Consider the following 21,687-nt stretch of genomic DNA (forward strand, 5'->3'; position numbering starts at 1 on the left):
GTGTGGAGAAATCTATTCTCTGATAACACGGACAAGGAATGCGGCAGTTAGTTGCGAAGTTTCCCTGTCTCCGTACAGGGCCAACTCGCCATGCGTTCCAGCTTCGTTTTCACTCAAATGGCCATTTTTTGGGTGTAGTGTTGCGCACTCGTCAAGGATGTGGTTAACCGTTTCGACGTCTTCCTGGCAGTGTCTGCAGCGTGAATCGAATTTTGGTTTAAATTTAGCAAAATAGGCACCGTTTGGACAATGTCCCGTTCTGTACCTAGCGATTGTCACCTGGTCTCCACTGTTCAGCCGCCACCACTCGTCCGATTTAGAGAGCCCTTTTAAGTTTTGCCAGACCTCCCTACCCGTGATAACGTTTTCCCAATTTTTGCGCCACTTTTCTCTCGTCCCATCATCCACAATCGCCCGAGTCTGCTCAAATGTTTGTGGCTCGTCCACAGGGTAGAACCTCTCCTCTCTGTAGATGTGTCTCACGTAATATACGAATCACGGTCATATAGTTTTAAAAAATCTGGTTTTGTTTGTCACTGGTGTATTTCTAGAGCACAGAGTAATTGCGTAGCAAGGAGATGTCTACATAAGCTAGTTAAAACTAAGACGACTTGGAAATGTCTAAATGTGCTAAAAATAGCTTCGATGGTTCCAGCAAGAGGGAAAGACGTAGATTGTAGAGACGATGTAAGGAGATGCATTAACTGTTTCATTCATTGTTGTAAATGTGTAGAAATGAAATTGTATGGTTTATTTATCTAGTGTGCTCTTCATTATAGTGATTTCAAGTTGTAGAAAAAAGGTTTTGTATTTATTTAAGAAGTATTTCTGTCGAATTTCATACTAGTATCTTCGGCATTACGATGGTGTTTAAATGAGCCAACACATTCTATAGCATTCTAACACCACAGTTTCAACCACAATCTATACAATCGCATCGTATGATCTACACAAACATATCGTCACAGTATGATTATTATGGTCTGCTTACAGTGATTGCTCTGCATTGATTTGTGTAATTGGCATTACTTATAATGACATTGTTTGTTTGTTTGTAATTTTTGCATCATGAAAGAATAGACAAAATGTGAGACACACATTGAGAACACTTAGAAAGTCAATAATGTCATCCAACGATGAGGTTTTCAATTATGAAGCTGTATCTACCTAAAATGACGGCGCCTAAGTAGCGTCTAAGCTATAATGTAAATGTCATCCGTTTCTGTATTCTTAGGTCAACGAGGGTGTCATGTGGACAGTGAAACGACTAACCGCCTTTACTTTTCCCCAACTAATGCCAGGTACCCATTAGAGCTGGGAGGACTCGAACCAAAGATTAAAAATGCCATCACCATGATTCGAACTCGGGAACCTCAGTTAGGAAGCCAAGCGCTTTACTCCACTAAAGGATAACTGATTCGAAATCAAAATCTGCACCTTGAGATATTACTAAAAATCATAGCTTAATTCATAATAATTAAGATGGCTTACATACAAGATTAAACACAAACAGTCGAATGAACTGATGGAAGACGTAAGATGTATTTTTTTCTCTCTCTCTCTTTTTTGTTTCAGAAACGTATCTAGTTCATAGGAGAATGAAATGTTATTGATATAAATAGCTCACGCACACGTGACAGGAATTAAAAAGGTAATGTTTACGGACATATAATCCCATAATCCGTGAAGAAGCTGAAAATCAAAATTTCAAGTCTACAGAACGCTTTCATCAGAAGCGGATACGCTGGACATCATGTCCGGATTAGCAATGGCGGACGTTCGTGTGGCATGTGGCATGTTCTGTAAGGTCACAGGTGGAGAACTCGCGATTCGTCTGCGGATTTTTTTCTTTGCTAAAAGGGTCATGGAAAGACATTTCTTTTACTCTGCGCATGCGTGTCAATATTGCTTTTAAAAATGTAATTTTTTTTTTCTGGACATGTTACAGGTTGATTTGAATGTGCCACAGTTGACGCAGAAAACTCGAAGCTCGTCATTCATCTTTAATAAAAAAAAATAAAAAAAAGAAACAGGAAGTCATTTTTACATCCCATAATTCAATGTAGGTTTACAGAAAGGGATAAGCTGACATGAAATCTGGGAGTAATTATCCCATGTTCAGACACGCCCCTTTACTTTGCAGTGTGGGAAGGTCATAAGGTAAATATTTTATTTGGTTATTTCGTAAAAGTGCACTTTCTTCCAAATTGAGATAGACCGCTTTATAGAATGGTACGGGTTGCCTGAAACAGCCAGGGCAAGGTCAATGACTTTGTAGAGTTGAAGTCTTGAGTTGACGTGAACGAATAGATTAACACATTGATATAATGTGATTGTCCGTTTTCGCAAGGAGCGTCTGTACCCATAAGATAAGATAAGTATAAGATAAGATAAGTATTAGCACATTTTTTTCAAAACAGCCTTGTCTTGTTATGGACGTGTTGTGGTTGAGTGGTAAAGCGCTCAGATTTTGAGCCAAGGAGTCTCGATTGCGAATCCCTGGGAATTTAAGTTTTGTGATTTTTAGGATCCCCACCCCATGAGTTCAGCCAACTCTAACATTAATAGGGAAAACGTAAAGTCGGTTGGTCGTTGTGCTGTCTACAATGACACCCTCGTTAACAGTGGGCCACAATAACATGATCTTTACATCATTTGCTTTATAGATCGCAAGGTCTGAAAGGGTTACTTTACTTTTACTGATTTTGATAACAGTTTTGTGTGGGTGGTACGGAGCATGTGACTTGAATGCATTCAAGAAAAGAACAGTATGAACATGATTGAATATGACATAAACTGTGTGGCTAACTATCTCAGGAAACTCCAGCTATGTAGACTTTTTAATTTGTAAGCTTATATCAACTTACTAAGTCTGTCAATTAAAAATAAAATAATTTCCCACACCAAAATCTAGAATCACAAGCTAAAATTTTACATTCATTTCTTTTACATGACTGCACAAGAATCATTTTTTTACATTTTCAATTGGTTTGTTAATTCATATCTTATATGATACAGACGTTACTTCAAAAAAAAAAACATGATTACGTCCTATGCGTCATGCATTTAGTCATGCATATTAACCAATGACCTAAATTTGGCAAAGTCACTGGTTTTCCTGATAATTGGTAATTGGTAATTAATTATTTTGTTTGGTATCTCGAACAAGGCAAGCTAATTGTACTTGACTGAAGTGTTAGTACAAGCTGAATTAGGTCGCCGCTTCAAAGTAACCTTATACAAACATTTGATAACTATACAATCTTCTATTTTCATAGGTGCCACACTAGCTGAGTGTTTAGCTTGTAGGCTTGAGAAGGCTTCAGTCATGAGTTCGAATTCAGGTCGTTCCCTATTTTTTTTTAGATATATGCATTTAAAAAGCGAATACGGTAAAAATTCACCCACATATTCCTTTCTCCCTCCCCCCCCCACCCCTATTTTCCCAACAGGTCCAGAGAAGTGATAGGATCATAGCGTAGTGAGAAAGCTAAAAGCATGAAATAAACAAAAACAGTTGGTAAAAATATTTCTAATGGCAAAGATGTATTGTTGTTGGTCTAGATCTATTAGAAATTTTAATTACATGACTTATTCAAACTAATTGATACAATTACACTTCGTATAAGCTTTATTGTTGTTGATTTTAGGTATTTTTAAAAAATGTATTTCTTGTTTGATTCGTGATTAGACTTGAGCTGAGTTATGTTTGCTTAACGCCTAAAGGCAGCATGGAAACTGTCACAGATATGTGTGTGTGTGTGTGAGCAAAGTTAATTATTTTGTAATGTGTTTCCACGGCTCACCTACAGACTTGACAGAGTACAGACAAAGGGTAGGAATAGTGTGACACTAAGATTTATACCTGGTTAGGCGACTTGATACCCGTAGGATGGGACAGACACGGACGATTTAGTAGCGTTAGTTTAGGCGTGGGTTAGGGTCTCAGCCTATATAGAGTAGAGTTTTGGGGCAGTCGGGACACAGCGCCATGTAGTGTTAGCAGGGGCGTGTGTCGTATGCTAGACGTTTTCTGGTGAACGACACATACAGACATTGGGAGCAAGTCGCCGAGGTTGGCTCGCGATCTTGGCTCCAAGAGGTGTGAGTTGTTTGCCAGAGACAACATGTAGGAATTAATTCTTAAGGACCAGGGTAAGAAGAAATGTTTTTATTAGTTATATATCTAGCTTTAGATGTTAGTTGATTATGATTAAATAGAATGGCGCTTTAGCTAGTTGTTAGCGATATTTTGATTATTTGTCTATTTAGAGTGGCAGTCTTGGTGAGTCTTAGTGAGTCTTAGTGGCATTCTTAGTGACAGTCTGCGTGACAGGCAGTTCGTAGTCAATGTCAGTCACAGTCCGAAGGCGGTAGATGGCAGTCTGGGTGGCAGTTTTGAGCATGTGGCAGTCTAGCGTAGAGACACAGAATAGATGTTAGCGACAGTGGCGTAGTCAGCAAGACAATGAACGACATGCAGTGATTGACATCAGATGACATGGACAGCGGTACTGAACTCTGATGCAGTCTGCGGCGCTGTGTCCAGTGCATGGAGGATGGAGTAGCCGTGGTGGTCTGATTGGTATGGGTGATTAATTGCTGTATTGTTGATTATGTCTTTATTGTTTATTATGTTAACAGATATCATAGTTTTATTAGTACATAGTATTGAAGCCACTTGTCTTATGTTATTAATTTTATGTTATTAATAATATATGTTTGTAGTTATCAATTCATTTCATCAATCTATCATTACATTTATTACATTATTTTAAAGTGGCCCTCGATGCCTATTTAGAATATTAAATATTAGTTTTTAATTAGAGAGTTTGACTTTATTATGAGTATTCATTATGTGGTCATTTATGTTGTGACATTGTTGTCATTAGTTTAATTTATATACATTCAAAGTAATTACACGCACCAAGAGCGAGAATCATTGTAGACAACTTGCCATCAAGAGCCAATGGAATAATACTGGTACATGTATATATTAAAGTGAGGTAAAATGAAGTAGTAACGAGAGGGCTGATATGAGAGTCGTGACAGACACTTTCTCCCATATTCACCCTCACCATCTTTTTTTAATCAACACATATCCATATAGAACATTAGACATCTGAGCATGGAAGACGGGTGAAACATTATCAGCGAGCCGACCCGCGGCGTACCATACGCCGCTATTTAGTGACGGGTGAACACTTCCTTAAAGACACAGCTACACAGTTGTTCAAATAGGGAGGGTGGTTGGGCGACGGCGACGGAGAGAATTATATACAGAGAGAAGATCACTTGTTCTCACCCTACCCTCTTTTTTTCTTGGGGTAACTCTAGTCTGACTTACAGAAATGAAAGAGTTATCTTTCCATGACTTTTTCATCGAGGGTTAGAGACCTCGGCGAGTGTGTGTCTTGTCCCGCATGGTTGGGCGACGTAGAGAATTTTATAAATAGATAATGATCTACAATAATAATTTGATCGTTCGTAACTAAAGAAAACAATTCTGTTATCCGGTATCGAAATAAAAATCATAATCATACAAATCCTCAATTCCACTCTCCGACGAAGTCCTAATCAATGCATCGATACTAAACAGTGGAGTCGACTTCGTTACAGTAAGAGTAAAGTGACAAAAAGCACAGAAAGGGAGAGAATCCAGACTGTATCAGAGACAAGCGTTTAGGACGGACACTGTCAATGGGATTAATCATAGCGAGGGGAGATAAAGCTTCCGCGATCACCGTGTGATAGCATCTTGTGTGTGGTAGCAAGGGGAGACAATGTAGTTGGAAGGAATATCGGCTGCTTGGTTATTCTTTTGCATTTTTTTAGCAACAATTAAAATCTTAATAAATTTGTTTTCAAATAACATTTCGTAGCAATACTTGTTTATTTTTTTTTTAAATATCTTTTAAAGCTAATGAAGATAAAAGTAATTCATTAAAAGTAATTTTTTTAGTGAAATAAGGGTATAAACAGAATAGGGGCCTAATTTAAGCAAAAAAATGTAGATAATAGGCTACTCCATCTTTTTATACACATGCGCATATCTCAAATATGTAAAAAATCTAAGATGCTTATTTTTTAAATGAAATTTCATTATAAAATAAGTTAACATAGATTAATTATCGACCAGTCGCTACCGGATAAATAAAGGCCAAGAAGTTTGACTTAAGGCAGAGGTCGCGAATTGCGGCTCGCGATTCCCTGGATGCGGCTTTTCCACGAAACACCCGTTGCAGGGACGGAATATTACCCATTAACTTGTCATGGACGAGAAATCTCTTTTATGACATATGATTTATGATGTTCCGTTGTAGAATACACCAGCTAACAAGCGTTATGATTTTTGTATGTACAGATACAAAAGTTATGATGTTTGGATGTTTGATACAATAGTTATGATGTTTAAAATGTTTGGATACAAGAGTTACGATGTTTAGATTTTTTTATAAAAGAGTTATGATGTTTGGATGTATGATACAAGAGTAACGATGTTTGGCTTTTATTTTTGTTTTTTACCTATTATTTATGTATTGAAGTTTTTTTTTAAAGTCATACCAATGTTTTATTACTTTATTGTTGAATGTAGCGTCACTTGACAACTTACGCTATAGAGCACTTAACCAAACTCTTGCCTCGGTATGTCTGTTTTAAAAACCTTTAGCCAATTATCTTCTATATAGGTCTGTGATCTAACATTATTTCAGTTTCGTACAAGTCAAGGTTTTCTAAGTTTGTTTGTTTTTTTTTATTTGAGAGTTACAATATTTATTGTTTAGTTGCAGCTGTTTCTCCATTCACGATCAGACTGCAGAGCCGCAGAGTTGAAAGTGGAAGTGACCTGATTAGAACTTAATATCTTCAAACTTAACCCAACAAAACGAATACCCCAACGATGGAAGAAAATACACATCTAACATAAATCACTTACATAAATAACATAGATCTAAGTTCTATGGTAGCTTGACTGATAAAACGCTATCAATATTGTACAAAGTACAATAAACAATAAATAATAATCGATAGTTGCTAAGTTCTATGGTAGCTTGACTGATAAAACGCTATCAATATTGTACAAAGTACAATAAACAATAAATAATAATCGATAGTTGCTAAGTTCTATGGTAGCTTGACTGATAAAAAGCTATCAATATTGTACAAAGTACAGTAAACAATAAATAATAATCGATAGTTGCTAAGTTCTATGGTAGCTTGACTGATAAAAAGCTATCAATATTGTACAAAGTACAGTAAACAATAAATAATAATCGATAGTTGCTAAGTTCTATGGTAGCTTGACTGATAAAAAGCTATCAATATTGTACAAAGTACAGTAAATAATAAATAATAATCGATAGTTGCTAAGTTCTATGGTAGCTTGACTGATAAAACGCTATCAATATTGTACAAAGTACAGTAAACAATAAATAATAATCGATAGTTGCTAAGTTCTATGGTAGCTTGACTGATAAAACGCTATCAATATTGTACAAAGTACAGTAAACAATAAATAATAATCGATAGTTGCTAAGTTCTATGGTAGCTTGACTGATAAAAAGCTATCAATATTGTACAAAGTACAGTAAACAATAAATAATAATCGATTGCTGCTAACCGACCACTACTTGAAACTTCTGCTGTTATAAACGTCAATTTGTTCTTGTTTGTTTTATTTACATGTTTTGGATGTTCCCTCAGAGTTCAAGATAATCTACACCCTAACCCAAACCTCACGCAGGACGGCGGGGGGTGGCAGAGTGCAGGGTATGAACCCGGGACCATCGAGACAATTAAACGACATTCCTGGTGCATACCGGACGACCTGGCAGCTTCGATATCTGCCTCGTTCTCGTTTTATACTTTTTTTGACCTTCAAAGATTTGTTTAATAGTGACCAACGCATTTGTACAAAAATATCAATGACTTTCTGACCAGTGACCCAACCCATAAAATAATTGAACACCTAACTTGACCAAGCTCTGCAAAATCAGTAGACGCGATGCACGGATGAGTGTAACCTCCTTTAACCAAATCTCAAACCTAATAGTGTTAGAAAGAGAAGAAATATTTCATCTACTAAACTGAACATCTATTGATATCTCGCAATCAGTTCCTACTAAGGGTTAAATTCACAAGATGGCATTTATGAAAGAAAGAATACTATAGTATAAACACCATTTTAGAACACTATCTTTTGGTTCATCCTTCAATACTGTTCATATTCTTCAACATTCTCATTATTATGTTCATATGAACTAGTAAACTATATGAGATGAACTGCGCTGTTGTTTTCAGATCAGGCAGCTGTCCGTTATCCATAGAGTGTTTCCTTTAAGGGTGTTCTGGGGTCAGTTTCTTGTTCAGGCTTCTCGATGGAGAATGCAGTTATCAAGGACATGGTTGGCATTTTCTGATTCAACTATCAAAATTCGATATAAGCTAAGCACATTGAGCCGAGCCGACAAGGTGAATAATGTAATGTTATCAATATAAAAATTTTCATGTTGCTTTTATTTATTTACTTTATTTCAAGTTTTTTTTAAATTCAGTTTTCAAAATGTTAATCAGCCATCAATTACTAGGTTATTATTGTAGATGAGGGACATTGTCTCCTCAGAAGCTATCAGAAGAAGTAAGATCTAGATCTAGTAGCCAATAATCGCTGAGATGATATCATTACCTCTTGGTCAGTTGTCCGAAACGAAAGGGTCAAGAACTACATTACAGCTAAGACCAGTTGAGACGTGGGAAAACACCGTGACCTGTGCGGCTGATTCGCGTAAGGGATCCTTTCGACGGAAACACAACCGATCCAACGACAGAGTCCTGCAGACTAGGTCGCTGGATCATTTGCGCTTCACCCTCGTTCAATTCATCAATTTGACCGGATACACTCAAGGGAAAGAACTCTTTATTGGATCAGACTCAACTTGTCCATTGTGGATAACAAATCGGTGATTACCAAGAGAGAGAGAGAGAGAGAGAGAGGTTATAACATTTGGTGGTAAGGCAGGAGGAGGTATAAAGGGCCCACTGGGAGATCATGTCTAGTTAGCGAGTACAATTACTAAAAAAGGGGGGGGGGATGTTTGTTGACAATGTACGGTGTTTAGTAGTCCTTAGATGCAGTGCGCCGGGTAGAGTTCGTGTGCCTACAACTTTGTTATTGTCATAAGATCTTGATCCAATTTAATCTTTCTATCAATGGCTGCCTGGTCATGTAGCATGCGTTTCAAACTGTCGTCATTTAGGTTCCGAGTTCGAACACTGCCCATCGTCATCCCCAGCCGTCCTGCAGGACGTCCGAAAGTTATTTAAAAAAAAATCAACCGACTCATTCATTATATATTTGCGACATATACCTGGTGACCCAGTACAAATACTAAGTTATATTTGCGACCTATGTCTGGTGACCCAGTACAACACTTAGTTATATTTGCGTCATGTGTCTAGTGTTAAAACAGGACGTAAAGGTATATAAATCTAATTAGAAATTAAATTAAAATTAGAAGTCTTTGTAAAGGGGAAAGGCATCTCTTACGAGTGTGCATTCTGTCTGTAACGTCACATTCAGATTTCGAAAACTAAAAGCTTTAACGAAAATTTCACCTTATGATATTCTTTGGCGGGATAAAAATTATTTGTTCCCATGTACAAGACAAGTGAAAAGATTTCTAATGTTTCAGTCTCAATTCGTTATTAACTTAACCTTGCTGGCCTAACATTCTACAAGAATGAACTGCAACAAGTCAAGGTCAACTTTATATATTTATTCATTCATTCAGAAGGAATGAAGGACGCAGTGAAATTCTCTCTCTCTTACATTTTTTGGAAAGCCATAATTTAAATTAATTAAAGTCCTTCCAACATAAAAAAAAAATCTAACGATTTCTTAATGAAAAAAAAAATTAATTGATTGTTATCCTACTTTAAAAAAAAAAATATCACTTAACTCTTTTCAACCTAACACCTCTTATCCATTACCATGAACTGGACAAACTAAGATTCGCGAATCACATATGCCATAGCAATAAGTATAAAATGTAATACTTGAGATAGTAGTAACTTTTTAAGAGACGTAATACTTAGAAGCACCCACCCACCCATGTCTTAACAAGTTTTGATGTGGACCTCCATTCAAAAAGTTTGCCTGTCTTCTACCTTTCTCTTTCGCTGCAGCCAACCTTCGCCTCACTCCTCCTTCCCTCCCAGATCTCTTTCAGTCCTATTAAAGTATGTCAAGGTACTTCCTGTATCTCTAAAAGGATGTGTTATGTTACGCAATAGATTGCACTAATCACTCGATTCCGTATAAGTGATTCCCAACACCGTCAAGCTAATTCACGTGTCAGACTGATTGAACAGGGGACATAAGATGCTGCATCGCTAAGTGTCGAGTTCTTCCCCAGTAATCACACTTCCCAGCAATCATCTAGTCAGATGACTTTTTTTTTTTGTAGCGACAAGCAAGAAGTGTGGGAGTATGAGGCTGGTTGTTGGACGACCTCTCAGCGGATCATTAAGTGCCGTCAACTAGTCTGTCTTATAATACAAACATGCACACACTCAAACTATGTTTCAATATATAGACATCCTTCAAAGTATCGAATAACGGATACACTGCCCAATGAAACGGTTACAAGTTTATTCTTGGACAAAGTTTGAGTTTTAGCCCATACATAGTAATAATAAAGATTGTCTTTCAGTCCTAAGATTAACTAAGGCTTGCAGCATTTCACAAGGTTACGCAGATCTATCTGAGACAAACATATTTTGTGACTTTGTCACATCCAGCGCAGATATATCGGTTCTCTGACTGTGATCGCTGTCTATGTCTGTCTTCAGCCTGTGATCGAGTTAGGTCTACTTTCTACTGTCTATGTCTGTCTTCAGCCTGTGATCGAGTTAGGTTTACTTTCCACTGTCTATGTCTGTCTTCAGCCTGTGATCGAGTTAGGTCTACTTTCCGCTGTCTATGTCTGTCTTCAGCCTGTGATCGAGTTAGGTCTACTTTCCACTGTCTATGTCTGTCTTCGGCCTGTGATCGAGTTAGGTCTACTTTCCACTGTCTATGTCTGTCTTCGGCCTGTGATCGAGTTAGGTCTACTTTCCACTGTCTATGTCTGTCTTCGGCAGTGGATTTCCTTTCGGTCTCAAATGTGTATCCCGCTGCCTATGTCATGTATCTACAACCGTCTGGTTCGGAAGCCCCCTGCTGCCAGGGGCTCTTTTCTATGTCAGTTAAAGTAAGCGGCTAATTTGTTCATTAACTCTTTCTCTCCTGATTGACAATACCATCGTTGATTTGACCCCATTAAATTAACTTAATTTTTGGGCTCATAAACTTTAATTTCAGTTATATAAAAAGGGCAATCATTTATCTCTACCAATTGTAACACAACATTGTCTGATTAAAAGAAAACCATTATTGAAGTTTAACTCGAACATGCTAGAGAAATACAAATGGGAAAAATGAATAATTCCTTCTGAACGCGGGAAATAATTACGGAGAGATAGAGTTAAACTGTTCCTGCGTTTATATGCTGGTATGCTCATAGTTTGACAGCTATGTTGATCAGAGCACGTTTCTTATGCCAAAAACAATCTTGTTTGGTGAGCTGAAAGATGGTTGACGTAACAAGGGTACCCCCCCACACACACACACACACACAGAAAAGCCATAAAGATAATGCCAATAAATAGATGAGATTGGTTAGGCAAATACTGAGAGTGTCTGCCAAGTGATAGTCGCCCCTCCTACCCAACTTTTTGTAAAAACAGATAATGCTATTCAGATATCCAACGTGTTCAAAAGATAATAATATGTCCTAGCCCTAAGGAACAAGATAAATATGGGTTGAGGTTAGGTTTGGGGTTAGGGTTAGTACTGTAGATTAGAAGTCAATCCATATAGGGACAGTCTCCATCTTAGCCCCCAACACGTTTCTTAAAGTTATTCAATTGGTGTCACCGAGTTTTACAAAATAGTCGCCTGAAATCTGATAACCTGGTCATTTCAGAAGTCACTTAAACGTAATGTCCTACTTGGATCTCGACATTTGACCTCTGTTTGTGTCTGCTGTTTCATTACATCGTCTGCCAATGTTTCTGGAGAACGATAGAGTCTGGCAAAAGTTACATTTCATTTTGAGAGTTATGGATTTTTTAATGTTATTTTTATTTATTTCAGTATTATTTTTTATTCTAGTTGTGTGTTGTTTTTTTAATTCATTTTTTAATAAAGAATAAGAATGAAGAAAAAGAATAGAAGTTTTTGTTGTTTTGTTTTGTTTTATTTAAGTAAGGTCGGGATTTTTTTTTCTTTTGACAAAGAAAGGGAGGTAATAAGAATATAGTTAAATAATATCGTATGTACTGCCATTCCAATATATTTGATGCCTGGTCGTATGATATGCGCTCGACTGTCGTTCGATGGTCTCGATTGTCCACGGTTCTAACCCTGCCCACCATTTTACGCCTTCCTGCGAGAGATTTGGACAATGATGTAATGAACTGCATACCTCTATTGTATTGAGATTGAGTAATAACTCAAGGAATTGAAGAGCAATTACTACTTATCACATTTTGATATTTTGTAAGAAAAAATTATCAAGTTCGCTTGTTAGTCCCAAATTTCAAGTGAGGATACATTTCGCTTCGCAAATTCCTTCTTAAACAAAGTTTGCAATTTAGATCTAGATATATTAGATTTAAAAAAAAAAAAATAGACATTTTTTGTGTAAATAGTAAAACGCGCAAAATTATTTGCTATTATTCCTAGTTTTCACTCTGAAGTATTTTCCGGAAGTATGACATGCGATCATGTGATAGTTTAATGGCACGTGACAAACGGGGTTAACTTCCGTCGTAGTTTATTGATCCGGCGTCACGTGTTGACTCATGGGCTTTGACTGTCTCTTGCTGACCAAGTGTTGACTTAGAAGTAGTTTGATAATTTATGGTCAACGTTTAGTGTTTAGATTGAGAAAATCTGTAGATAAATATCAACTCAATAGATTGATAGTGCTGTAAAGAGAAATATATGAAATCTGAGAACTCTGATGAAATAAAAAGTTTTAAGTTTGTCTGATTTACAAACACAGCCATTGGACTTTTGGTCAGCTGAAGACTTGAAGTGAAACATGTACGAATGAAGTACAACAAAATGTTTTCTCTATCGCGCTTTCAAACTACACTGTGGAACTAGAAGACTGTTGACTCTAAAGACAGAATTTATTGAAGTTATGGTCATGAATATAATGTTCTAACTTCAAGATAAAGTTATAACTTCAAGATACATTCAAAATTTTTTCCCAGGCTGTACCGCGTTTTCAATAATTTTCAAAATGGCCGCTATGCCGGTGTACCTATTTTTCGGCACTTATCCATTTCATTGAAGGTCAGAATATGAAAATTACAAATCTATAATAATTAAATGTCATGTTTAACCATTGCAAATGTATGCCCCTAAGTGTTTACACTGAATCGGTGCGGTTTTAGACGAATATTTTCAGAAAATTTGAAAGAAACATTAACAGGCACGTAAAGATAGGTCTAGGCTTGTAATAAGCCTTAAGTGGATCAATATTTAAGTTGATTTAGACTCTTAGAAAGTAAAACTTCATAAAGAATGTTTTTCCTTGCATTGAATGATACTATGAGAGATCGACGGATAAGAAAACTTCACGATTTTCATTAGATCTACAGCAGGGGTTCTCAACCTGTGGATCGCTACCCCCTTGGGGTCGATTGTCGATTTGCCAGGGGTCGCGGCATTGAAAAAATGGATGTTTTTGTCTACTCCTCCATTGCTGTGTGTGTATGCGGGGAAGGGGGGGGGTCGCGGCAGACTGGGGCATTGTAAAAAGGGGTCGCCGAGAGTAAAAGGTTGAGAACCGCTGATCTAAAACTTTAAAGACAGTGAGAAAAAGGGGGGGGGCGTGGCCACCAGGAGCTCAGGACAGGGGGCAGTTATTTTCAAAGTTTCAGAGACTAACGACTTGTAGTGTTATAGGTCCCCGGACGTACAAGTCAAATGAAGTTCCTTTTGTTACACCGAAACGTAACGAGGCAGGTTACGTTGACAACACAACGACCTACCATCACAAATAAAGACCTACCCTTCACAGTAAGTGTTATGACACGGTTACTATGTGTGGTCAACCGTGACACACGGTCAAGTGTTGGGTATCGGAGAGTTAGGGGACTTGCGGGAAGTGACGATTGTGTTGTAAATATGCAGAAGGAAGTCATCTAGTGGAGTTGGTTATCTGTAGATAATGTTAGCCTTGTAAATATGTTATGTTTGAATGCTTCACAATAAAAGGCAGTTTATACATAAAAGGACTTGTTTCTTCACAATAAGTTTGACTTCAAAGACGAGATACAATAAAATGTTTGCTTACCAAAGAAGGGGATATGAACTTTGAAGTTAAAATGAGGGAAGTGTAAGGGCTCTCACTAGTGACTACAGGCCATGACTTGACACCCCACTTTATTTTTTTTTAGAATGAACTCTAACCTGCTATACACTGTTGTGGCCTTCACATTTCACGTGTTCGGTTTAAAAAAAAAAAACAAAAAAAAACTCGAAAAGTTGTACACAAAAACACACTGTCAGCCAAACAGTGATTGATAGCCTCGTCCGCGAGTCTCCTGGCCCCAGACACTCCACAAACACTTGTATTTATCAAGTTATTTGGTTTGGTGGTGAAAGCGTGAGAATGAACAATAGCATCATGGAATTCAGCGAGAAATAAAACGTGTACGGCTCTAGTACATTGAGGTCCCAAGGGTGATATGCAAGGCGAAGTCTTCTTCCTTCCTTGTTTTGTTGATGGCATTGCGAGCAACTGTAGCATGTCCACGCTTATCAATAGCCACTTGCCAACTATTCATATCAACATATTTAGCTGCTATAGTCTTAGCGTGGTCTTGTACACGTTTACCAACAGCAGCTATTCATATCAACATATTTAGCTGCTATTTTCTTAGCGTGACCTTTTGTATTCAAATAATGTATGAGCTAGTTTAACAAGGGTAAATAGAATATCAACAGAAACAAATACAATTTGAACAAGAGAAACAAGAGAGGGAAAATATTAGGAGGAGAGACCGATTGTTATTGAAGGCGTACTGTGTTGTCATTAAACGGAACTTAATTAGAAGAAGAAAATCAGTAAATAAATACACAATTTTTATTATGTCAAGATAACATGATTCAATATTATTTTTATTTGTAAACAAAATATTATTTATATCGGTATTTCGTTATTATAAATCACCCAGATACCCCCTTTTTTCTCGCCAACCCCTTTCCCAACCGTGTCAGGCAAGTGATAGCATCAAAGCGTATTGAGAAAGCTAAATGCCAAAAACTAGCGCTAAACAAAAACAAAAACGGTAAAAAAAAAAAATGCGTATATATTTATACATCGAGAGGAGAACCATTTACAAAGAATTGGCTCCAATTTAATTACACCCATTCTGCGTACTGTTTGCGGCTCAAGGACAGCTCGTCGGAGGGATTGGCGAGGGGGAGTGGCGAAAGATCTCCCATAACTCTCAATGTTTCGAGATACATGTATATCTCATCTAGTCTTTCAAGCCGTGCACTTCACAAAACAAGTGGGGGGAGAGGTGTGGAGAGCATCAAACATGCAATTTGCTTTTCTTACACCAGCTTGTTCAGATTTTTTTGTATTTTAATTTCGTTTCGTCATTTTATCCTGTTTCATTTTTTTCCTCTGTCTATTACTATATTTAGAAATCAAGTCAGAGTTCACAGGGGAGAGAATCAAGTGCTGCATCTCTTTTTCATATGTTACCAATGACGTCATTGTCGACAAAAAAATGTGGCTTTATTTTTTTTTTCAATATATTTTTTTTAACGAAACTAACCAACATGTGCTAGTTTATAAAGCCAATGTTGTTGTTTTTTTTCTAAATTCTGGCGCTCAAACGTTTTTAACCTAGAGGCCATATTGATTTCTATGTCGGAGTGGTGTGATGACATAGCAATATAATATGTATGGTACAATAATCTTACCTATGACGTCATATGCAAAGTTTAGCATGTCACGTGTCGCGGCTCAAAAAGAAGAAAAAAAAAGAAAGCATCAGCTTCTTCACTATGCACAAAGGGCAGTGGTTTGGAGAGCCAGATAGCACCACATTATGAACCTGATGTGAAAACCACAAAGCATCACATAATGAACCTGATGTTACACGCCACATAGCACCACATTATGAACCTGATGTGAAAACCACAAAGCACCACATTATGAACCTGATGTGAAAACCACAAAGCACCACATTATGAACCTGATGTTACACGCCACATAGCACCACATTATGAACCTGATGTGAAAACCACAAAGCACCACATTATGAACCTGATGTTACACGCCACATAGCACCACATTATGAACCTGATGTGAAAACCACAAAGCACCACATTATGAACCTGATGTTACACGCCACATAGCACCACATTATGAACCTGATGTGAAAACCACAAAGCACCACATTATGAACCTGATGTGAAAACCACAAAGCACCACATTATGAACCTGATGTGAAAACCACAAAGCACCACATTATGAACCTGATGTGAAAACCACAAAGCACCACATTATGAACCTGATGTGAAAACCACAAAGCACCACATTATGAACCTGATGTGAAAACCACAAAGCACCACATTATGAACCTGATGTGAAAACCACAAAGCACCACATTATGAACCTGATGTGAAAACCACAAAGCACCACATTATGAACCTGATGTGAAAACCACAAAGCACCACATTATGAACCTGATGTGAAAACCACAAAGCACCACATTATGAACCTGATGTGAAAACCACAAAGCATCACATTATGAACCTGATGTTACACGCCACATTAAAGCCTGATTTGGCACGCCATGTAAAAGTTTCCCTTTCAGACCTTGTGCCTGCACTTGCACCCCCCTGAATTCTGAGAGGTGCTTCCACTGAAATACAGTTAATTGACCTAAACTAGAATTGACTAATCTGTAGTTCATGTTCGATCATGTACTCTTTATTATAGGCTTGCAATTCAATAGTCATTAGCCGTGACGATTTGTTTTCATTTACACACTATTATAGTTACCATTATATTTAGTTTAGCCCTAGTGTTGTGACCTTCTGACATGGCTTAGCCATGGACACATAAACGTACTTTTTACAATACTTCAAAAAGGGATTAGTTAAGAATAGAAATTAATTTAATTGAAGAAATCAGAATAACTGTAATTGTAAGCTACGTCATGAAATATTAAGCTATTAAATATACACAACTATGAAACTAACTTCTATATAGGGCTGGTCCTAACAATTGTGGGGCCCTAAGCGAAACGGATTGCGCTGGGCCCATTGTGGGTAGGGATAAGGATAATAAGTGAAAATTAAGATTATGTAGTAGAAATAAATTCAACTTTGCATATTATTTATTTTAAACTAAGTATAAAATCATGATCACATTAACTTTCTTTACGAGACTTGCGTGTACCGAAGTCATATCTTCAAAATTGGTTTCCTACGTAGATCAAGCTCAATAGCAGGAATTAACGAATTGTTCAATTTCTTTTCGTCAGTTGTTTATCTCAAGCAATTCTTGATTTGTTTGAGACGCGAGAAACTTCTTTCACCAAATGCCACAGTTACGGGTATTGTATAATGCCGTTTTCCATTTTGAATGCTCGGAGTCAAAACGTTGATTTGTATCAACGGAGCACTGGCAGCATCAAGAAACCAAAATATACGAGCAGCAGCATGAATTAACTGCATTCGCTGGGTATTTTAGAGATGAAATTGCAGATATCTCAGGAACTGAGCAGATGCGTTTGAGCTCTCAGTTTGTTGATGACAATTGTATTCGAGAAGAATTCATTGGTTTTATCACTGTTAATAAAAGGGACTCACTGCATGTGTCAAATGTCATTGTCAGCGAATACATTATGTACATTTTTCTCATGGACAAACTACTCGACCAAGGCTACGATTGCTGCACCGTGATGGCTAGCATTCAGAACTATGCTCAGTTAAGTATTTGCGTAAAATATCCAAAAGCAGCCTTTGTCCGTTGCCCATCTTACATACTTGAACTAGTTATCAATGACCTGAAGGGCTTTTCAGATATACCTTGTTGATGTCTAAGAGCTGAGCCGAAGGCTCTTCGAGCTCTAAGTTTGAAAAAAAACCTGCTTGGACGCCAAACAGTAAAAAAAAACAAACCTGTGTGAACACACAGTTCTGTTTGGGAGAGACCCTAGACAATGCCTATGTAAGGCATTGCTGTTTACCGATGCGTTCGGCCCCCGACACGTGGACTAGAGACACGGCCGAAGGCCGGGAATGCACCGGGGACTTCTGCCATTTTCCCTCAATGTACCAAGCTAACTGTGCGGGATCCGCCATTTATGTAACGGTCCCTTTGAGGAACAGCGCATGGATTGGTGACGTGTTTGTGGGGACTTTGTTACAACCCCGCCCGTGCAAGGGGAGGACTCTCGTCTACCCGTGGGCATCCCCACGGGAGTCCTGTGTTGCTACCCATTTCGCCTAGCCACTTCCTCAAATGGCCGTTTCCACGCGGGCGCCACGATGAGGCAGGGCAGCGTGCCCGCGTTCAGATATACCTAATGCTGTTGGTGTCATCAAGAAGATTATCTATTTCTTCCGTAACAGTCCCAAACGAGAGCGTTTGTGCTAAATTTATCTCTTTTGTGTGAGACACTATGGACTGAGAAATATGAATTCATTCGCGCTTTAAGTCACAACTTTGAGAAGATCTTTGACTGTGTGTCGTATCTTAAAATAACGTCTGTAAGTGAAACCAGACAAAAGTCATATATGTAATCAGTGCCTGCTCCACTTGTGTTTTTGATTGTCTTTTCTTTGTCGTCAATTATTATTCTGTTCTTTAACCCCTGATGTTGCATTCTGTCCCACTTAGCATAAGTGGCCGCTCAACAGTTCTGTACAATGCGCATCCAATCATGTTTGGCCAGCTTAAAGTAATTGAATGCACCAAAATGTATAATCTAGATTGTATTTATTCATTTCTTATTATTGTTTATGTTGATGGAACATGTCAACCGCAAGTCCAAAGGAGATGCAAGTGTTGGGTCAATCAAGAGCACATAATAATTTGCTTACTTTGGGGATCAAGGTTTGTCAAAGGTCTGTCCTGAAAGCAGACAACATTGATAGGTTGGTTCCAGGGTCCACAGCGTTACTTTTTCTTTGTTTACAAAGCTTGAACTCATTTTGTATGTCTGTCTGGTACAATGTTTGTACACGTTATTTCTCCCACACCCATTCTCGGGTCACGTTAAATCCTAACATAATTATTTGTTGCACCTAACAAAAGATGAATCACTTTAAAAAGGAACTACTTCATTAACAACTTTGTTTGGTATCAAAAAAGGGAAATAAATGCTACTTATCGAGCGATGTGGCTGTAGATGCAAATCCACGTCTTGGTATTGAGACCGACTATGAACGATTGTTCGAAATTTCAACTTGATACGAGAAAGGGAAATGGGAGAAAAAAGCGAGTACAAACTTTGTACAAGACAGACAGACAGACAGAGTTGCTTCGTAAAATGAGGAACGGACGTCGAGAACGCTTGGATATATAGCAATCTACCAAGACATGGATTCCAGATGGAATTTCCTACTGCTACATTACTAAATGTTTCAACTTTGTGATAGAAAATAAAATAAAGGAAAGCAAGAAGGAAGTCAAAATTTGTCATTATTTAAAAGTAAAGTTCCCCTTTCAGACTTTGTGGTCTATAGGGCAGATGATTCTGTGGCCTACGGTTAACGAGAGTGTCATGTGGCCAGTACAACGACCAACCGCCTATACTTTTCCCCAGCTAGTGTCAGGTACCTATTAGAGCGGGGTGGACTCAGGGGCACCCAAAGATCCCGAAATAAAAAAAAAATCACAGTTTACACTTGAATTCGAACCCGGGACCCCCGGTTCGAAAGCCATTGCTTTACTGCTCAGCCACCGCGCCTCAACTATTTAATTGACTATAAATATCTTCCTCGTTGAAGAAGTGATAGTTCTTAAATGAAGTGTAATCGATTGATGGACTGTTGTTATATGGGGGTAATAAAAAACTGAAAAGTTTTGTAATTGGATCTATCATAAAATAAATAATACTAGAAGCTCTATAGGTTTTATGTTAACAGATGTTTTTTTGTTAGTTTTTAAAACAACTATAATTTCTTTTATTTAAAAAAAAAGAAACAGGCAAATCCTAGAAACAAAAATAAAAAAGAAAGAAAAAGAAAGATTTTTATTTCTATAGAAACTTGATCTAGAATTTGTGTATGATAGTATTTCAATATCTATGATAAAGGAAAGAAGAGATAAAAAAAACTGCTGCTGCATTACTAAAAAAAAAAATAAATATTTGCATTGATAGATTTTGGATGTTTCGTTCCATAGAAAAGACAATAAGATCAGTCTGTCATCAGTCTGTCATCAGTCTGTCATCAAAATCTAAAAAAATAACTGAAACTGAGTTAATACAAAAATAAACAATATGAAAGACTTTTGGGGATTTAAAAAATAAAAACGTCCGATAAAAGTTACAGTTTTTTAGCGGCCCCGGAAAGGGGAAAAGACGCTATTAGCTTTGTTTGGCCTGTCTGTCCGTCCGGCCATCTGTCCCGTTTAGATCCCAGAAACTAGAAGAGAAAATGAAAATCGAACATCATGATATTTTAGATCATTCAACAGCTACTTTTTTCTTTTCCGAAAGTGAACCATCTAATTTTAACATTATCCATGCAAGCAGATTTTTCATAAAAATACACCACTTTTACAACTGTTCATTATTAATAGTAGCAAACACGGAAGGTTTTTTAGTAGAGGCGGGGAGAATGTAACATATTTGTAACATTTATGCCAACAATTTTAGAATTTTTGTCAAAATTTTTTTTTTACATTTGTATTGCTAAGTTATGTAAGTTCTGTCAAATAACTAATACATTTACACAAAAAATGTCAACTATTTTTTAAAGAGAAAACATCTGTGTAGTGTGCATATAAGTTGGACAGAATTTAACACAACCATTAATAATTAGTTTTTCATGTTATCTCGTGAACTGCACTACCGTCATACGCATACATAATACTAAACCAAAGAGAATTTTATATATTATTATATATATATATATATATATATATATATATATATATATATATATATATATATATATTTTTTTTTTTTTTTTTTTTTGACGATTTGAATAAGAGATGGACCCTTTACAAAACAATTAGATCAATTAGATATTCATTATAAGACATCAGTTGGGCCAGGTTCACATCTAACTTCACATTCACTTTCACCAATCCTTTGGTCTACTGGACTGCTGGGGCACCACACAAGTTCTGTCAACCCTTTTTCTCCATTTTTCTCTGTCATTTGGAATTTCAATCTGATATCCTTTCTGAAAATATTGAAACCTGCCTTTTTACCTGCCTGGATGGACTACTTTGGGGGCCGATTTTGAGTTTGTGTTTCCACACAAACTGTCTTTGTAACCTTGTTTTTTAAGTGATTTAGGCTAAAACTTGCCAAACTATGACATTCTATGCAGAGTTTAATTTCTTATTTCCTAGAAGTGATCAGAGA

The 21,687-nt window shown here is 37.2% G+C and overlaps 1 protein-coding gene across 1 annotated transcript in view; it reads right to left on the reverse strand.

The window, feature by feature from the left end:
* The window catches only part of LOC106056708 (antho-RFamide neuropeptides-like), an 89,378-nt gene that overhangs the window by 17,992 nt on the left and 49,699 nt on the right, over window positions 1-21,687 (reverse strand). The window lies entirely within an intron of this gene.

Source organism: Biomphalaria glabrata, chromosome 11 (genome assembly GCF_947242115.1).
Source record: "Biomphalaria glabrata chromosome 11, xgBioGlab47.1, whole genome shotgun sequence".
NCBI classification, from domain to species: domain Eukaryota; kingdom Metazoa; phylum Mollusca; class Gastropoda; family Planorbidae; genus Biomphalaria; species Biomphalaria glabrata.